Source organism: Caretta caretta, chromosome 3 (assembly GCF_965140235.1).
Source record: "Caretta caretta isolate rCarCar2 chromosome 3, rCarCar1.hap1, whole genome shotgun sequence".
NCBI lineage: Eukaryota > Metazoa > Chordata > Testudines > Cheloniidae > Caretta > Caretta caretta.
The window spans coordinates 4,938,436-4,944,726 of record NC_134208.1 but is presented as its reverse complement, the minus strand read 5'-3'; positions in this window follow the sequence as shown (position 1 = coordinate 4,944,726).

Below are 6,291 nucleotides of genomic sequence, written 5' to 3'. Positions count from 1 at the left end.
TGGAATAACTTGTCCACATGGAACATTCTTCCTGATCGCAGTCAGAGATCAGACTATGCCCTGAAACATGAGGGTTTACATCCCTTCCAAATCTTCCGGTTGATCTTTCTGTAATCCTTACTTGTGTCACTCTGGAGATTTACCTTATCTATATAAAGGTCCAATCCTTTTTTGAATGTTGCTAAGCTCTGGCTCCCAATGATACCTTGTGGCAATGAGTTCCACGGGCCCATTGTGTGTTATATGTGGGTTGATATGTTCTTATCAGGCCCAGTATTATTAAAATGACTGTTCACCTGGGAACCCTGATGTGCACGGTTGCAACACTCACACTTAGGAACCCTTCTGTATTTGCAATAGTTTTATTAGTACAGTTAGCAAAGTTACCAACCCTCTAACCCAGCAAGGTAGACAGACACTACAGAATGTACATCTGAACATCCATATACTCACACCATCCCTTGCAGAACAACCTGAAATGTTAGCCATTATCTTCCTCATCACCATCACCTTCCTCATCACTGTTAGGATATAGATATTCAGGCCTGTCTGTAAAGGCCTATATTCTAAGAATTTAGGTGTATTCTTATCACTTAGTTAGTTATAGAGGTATAAAAGAAAGAATCAAAATCACTGTCTGCCGGTGTAAGGTCCTTCTCTTACTGTGACAGTCTGAGGTCCTGTTCTTAGGCTAAGATCTTTGGCTAAGCAGCAGAGGCAGCCATAAGCTGGGAAGTGAACGGTCACATCCTCACATTCCAAACTAGTCACATTGAAAGAAGGTGCTATTGGGCTGTTAGGATACAATCCTGTCCTGATAATGCCTATCGCCTCCAGAGAAAGGGAAGTGCCTAGAAAATGTAAATGGAAACTTAGTTTGATAGCATCCAGTCTGGCAAGAACTCACTTATCAATAGCTCCATGTCTAGTTGGCAGCTGGTGTCAAGTGGAGTGCCCCAAGGGTCGGTCCTGGGGCCGGTTTTGTTCAATATCTTCATAAATGATCTGGAGGATGGTGTGGATTGCACTCTCAGCAAATTTGCGGATGATACTAAACGAGGAGGAGTGGTAGATACGCTGGAGGGCAGGGATAGGATACAGAGGGACCTAGACAAATTGGAGGATTGGGCCAAAAGAAATCTGATGAGGTTCAATAAGGATAAGTGCAGGGTCCTGCACTTAGGACGGAAGAACCCAATGCACAGCTACAGACTAGGGACCGAATGGCTAGGCAGCAGTTCTGCGGAAAAGGACCTAGGGGTGACAGTGGACGAGAAGCTGGATATGAGTCAGAAGTGTGCCCTTGTTGCCAAGAAGGCCAATGGCATTTTGGGATGTATAAGTAGGGGTATAGCGAGCAGATCAAGGGATGTGATCGTCCCCCTCTATTCGACATTGGTGAGGCCTCATCTGGAGTATTGTGTCCAGTTTTGCACCCCACACTACAAGAAGGATGTGGATAAATTGGAGAGAGTCCAGCGAAGGGCAACAAAAATGATTAGGGGTCTGGAACACACGACTTATGAGGAGAGGCTGAGGGAACTGGGATTGTTTAGTCTGCAGAAGAGAAGAATGAGGGGGGATTTGATAGCTGCTTTCAACTACTTGAGAGGTGGTTCCAGAGAGGATGGTTCTAGACTATTCTCAGTGGTAGAAGAGGACAGGACAAGGAGTAATGGTCTCATGTTGCAGTGGGGGAGGTTTAAGTTGGATATTAGGAAAAACTTTTTCACTAGAAGGGTGGTGAAACACTGGAATGCGTTACCTAGGGAGGTGGTAGAATCTCCTTCCTTAGAAGTTTTTAAGGTCAGGCTTGACAAAGCCCTGGCTGGTATGATTTAATTGGGGATTGGTCCTGCTTTGAGCAGACGGTTGGACTAGATGACCTCCTGAGGTCCCTTCCAACCCTGATATTCTATGATTCTATGATTCTATGTAGTCCCCATTTCCCTATTGTTTGTCTGCATAATCTCTGTCTGGTTCTGTGATTGTTTCTGTCTGCTGTATAATTAATTTTGCTGGGTGTAAACTAATGAAGGTGGTGGGATATAATTGGTTAAATAATCATGTTACAATATGTTAGGATTTGTTAGTTAAATTTCAGTAAAATGATTGGTTAAGGTATAGCTAAGCAGAACTCAAGTTTTACTATATAGTCTGCAGTCAATCAGGAAGTGAGTGAGTGGGTGGGTGGGGAAATGGGAACAGGGAATGGGGGTGGGGAATTGGAATCATGTTTTGCAAAGGGAGGGAATGGGAACGGAACGGGGGTGGGGAAATTGGAATCATGTTTTGCTAAGGGGCGGGAATGGGAACAGGGACACAGGTAAGGCTCTGTGGTGTCAGAGCTGAGAAGGGGACCCTAAAGAAGGAAACTGGAATCATGCTTGCTAGAAGTTCACCCCAATAAACATCAAATTGTTTGCACCTTTGGACTTCGGGTATTGTTGCTCTCTGCGAGAAGGACCAGGGAAGTAAGTGGGTGAAGGAATAAGCCCCCTAACAATCACAATCGCCAGTGGCTGTCATCCTGGCACCTCTCAAGGGCCATCTTTGTCCCTCCCCAAGCCACAGGCTGGGATATAAGTTTAATAATATGCTATGCTGCACTATGTCTAATGCATGTCTAAAGGATTATGTACTAGCTGAACAGTATAATACAGATTAGGTTTCTCCCCTTCTTCCTTACTTGTAAGGCCAGCCCTGAGAACCATGGTTTTATACTCCTCTTAGTTAAAATACTTTGTTCATAGACTAATTCCAAAACTCGGAATGTGCAAAAAGCCCAGTATGCTAATCCTGGAGTCTATTGTGTACATGTCAGATGCAAACTTGGATATGTTTAGCAACAGAACTACATCTGCTCAGGAAATGATTTTTTTTTCTGAAAATGTTTTAAAAAAATATTTTTCAGGTGCGGGGGGGGAGAAATACTGCAAATTTTTTTGGTTGCTAAAAACCAAAAAAGTCAGTTTTGAGGTTTTTCTCTGTTTTTATGTAAACCCAGAATAGTCCATTTTCATAGAACTTATTTGCTAACATTTCTCTTTTGTTGAGAAACTGTTTTGACTGAAAATTTTGTACCCACTCTCTTTAAATGACCAGGGGTCTCTGTGCTCTCCCCCCCACCCCACCCCACCCCCCGCCCCCAGTTTCAGGTTACTTTCAGTTCTGCAGCCAGAACTATAATGCTAGAGCAGCAGACAGCTGTGTGCCCATCAGCTCCCTCTGCGTCTGTCTTTCTATCTATCTGCCTGGCTCTAGAAATATATCATTTGATGAGGAGGAATTTATATCCCATCAGTGTCCAGTGCTCCCACTGCCCGACCAAGAAGATGAAAAAGTAAACAAATAATACTAAAAAAAAGGGATTCACTTCACCTAGAGCAGTGGTTTACAACCTTTTTTCATTTGCCAGCCCCTAAAAATGTTCGAATGGAGGTGTGGACCCCTTTGGAAATCTTATACACAGTCCGTGGACCCTCAGGGGTCCGAGGATCACAAGTTGAAAACCACTGACCTAGAGGCACAGGGTAACAGACTGCTGTTTTTGCTCCTGGGACAGTGGGAACCAGCTAGCTAGAGAAGGGGAAGTAGGGAAATAAAGACAGAATGGCAGCTAGGGGTTGTGCAATTATGCCAGAACTGTTCAAAGAGAACTGTGAAATGTAAGCAGGCAGGCAGATTGATTGATCTCCTGCAAGCAGGCTGGTAAAGAAACAGCTTAGCCCACACTGAGGGTCCATAGCCAGCAGAAGGAGACCAAGAACAATGAAAGGTGTGTGTAAGCACACAGCCAGCAGAGTTTGGACAAACATTAAGTAATATCCTGCACAACCAATTAGTCTCTGGATTATGAAATGACCAGGTCCGGAAGAAGTTATTGACTGTATCAGCGCTTACATTCAAGAAACCTGTTGAAGTAGCAGTTGCAATGGTGACCACAGAGAAGGATTCTCTGGAATTTAGCGTGAACCAAGTAGTTCTCCTCTTGCATTGGTGAGACAGAGGACCACGGGCACGTAAGGCATTTCTGTTTGACCTTTGTGCACAAACTGGATCGCTGAGAACATCAGGTTATTTGCAGCAAGTGCCAGAATAAAGGAGACATTGGCATGACATGTGACAGAGTTCAATGACCAACAACACAGTAACTGTACATTCAAGAAGACACCTCTGAAGACTAAATCTAAGAAGGGATTGAAGTTGGGAATTCTTAATGTGGGAAAAGATAAGAGCTCTAGTGACGCTGACCAAGATCTTGCACTACATGTGTTATCAGAAGCTGGAGTCAGAGATGGCATTTGGTTACAACCTTGATCGAGGAATTCCTACAACAATAGAGCTTAATACTGGACTTGCTGTTTCACTGATCTGCATCTACCTATCACCAGATTTTGTCACAAGTTCCCCTGGAAGAAATCTCCAAGGTTTTGAAGACTTATCACAGAGAAAAGTTAGTCTCAGATGGCATACTCCAGGTGAAAGTTGAACTAGATGGACAATCTAGCGGTGGTCGTGGAACCCCCATCCCTAGGACATACGGACCCTGGACTTCAGAAAAGCAGACTTTGACTCCCACAGGGAACTGATGGGCAGGATCCCCTGGGAGAATAACATGAGGGGGAAAGGAGTCCAGGAGAGCTGGCTGTATTTTAAAGAATCCTTACTGAGGTTACAGGGACAAACCATCCCAATGTGTAGAAAGAATAGTAAATATGGCAGGCGACCAGCTTGGCTTAACAGTGAAATCCTTGCTGATCTTGAACACAAAAAAGAAGCTTACAAGAAGTGGAAGATTGGACAAATGAGCAGGGAAGAGTATAAAAATATTGCTCGGGGATGCAGGAGTGAAATCAGGAAGGCCAAATCCCACCTGCAGTTGCAGCTAGCAAGAGATGTTAAGAGTAACAAGAAGGGTTTCTTCAGGTATGTTGGCAACAAGAAGAAAGTCAAGGAAAGTGTGGGCCCCTTACTGAATGAGGGAGGCAACTTAGTGACAGAGGATGTGGAAAAAGCTGATGTACTCAATGCTTTTTTTGCCTCTGTCTTCACAAACAAGGTCAGCTCCCAGACTACTGCACTGGGCAGCACAGCATGGGGAGGAGGTGACCAGCCCTCAGTGGAGAAAGAAGTGGTTTGGGACTATTTAGAAAAGCTGGACGAGCACAAGTCCATGGGGCCAGATGCATTGCATCCGAGAGTGCTACAGGAGTTGGCGGAAGTGATTGCAGAGCCATTGGCCATTATCTTTGAAAACTCATGGCGATCCGGGGAAGTCCCGGAGGACTGGAAAAAGGCTAATGTAGTGCCCATCTTTAAAAAAGGGAAGAAGGAGGATCCAGAGAACTGCAGGCCAGTCAGCCTCACCTCAGTCCCTGGAAAAATTATGGAGCAGGTCCTCAAGGAATCAATTCTGAAGCACTTAAAGGAGAGGAAAGTGATCAGGAACAGTCAGCATGGATTCATCAAGGGCAAGTAATGCCTGACTAATCTAATTGCCTTCTATGACGAGATAACTGGCTCTGTGGATGAGGGGAAAGCAGTGGTCATGTTGTTCCTTGACTTTAGCAAAGCTTTTGACGCTGTCTCCCACAGTATTCTTGCCAGCAAGTTAAAGAAGTATGGGCTGGATGAATGGACTATAAGGTGGATAGAAAGCTGGCTAGATTGTCGGGCTCAACGGGTAGTGATCAATGGCTCCATGTCTAGTTGGCAGCCGGTATCAAGTGGAGTACCCCAAGGGTCGGTCCTGGGGCCGGTTTTGTTCAATATCTTCATAAATGATCTGGAGGATGGTGTGGATTGCACCCTCAGCAAATTTGCAGATGACAATAAACTGGGAGGAGAGGTAGATACGGTGGAGGGTAGGGATAGGACACAGAGGGACCTAGACAAATTAGAGGTTTGGGCCAAAAGAAATCTGATGAGATTCAACAAGGACAAGTGCAGAGTCCTGCGCTTAGGACAGAAGAATCCCATGCACCGCTACAGACTAGGGACCGAAGGGCTCGGCAGCAGTTCTGCAGAAAAGGACCTAGGGGTTACAGTGGATGAGAAGCTGGATATGAGTCAACAGTGTGCCGTTGTTGCCAAGAAGGCCAATGGCATTTTGGGACGTAAAAGTAGGGGCATTGCCAGCAGATCGAGCGACATGATAGTTCCCCTCTATTCGACATTGGTGAGGCCTCACCTGGAGTACTGTGTCCAGTTTTGGGCCCCACACTACAAGAAGGATGTGAAAAAATTGGAAAGAGTCCCGCGGAGGACAACAAAAATGATTAGGGGAGT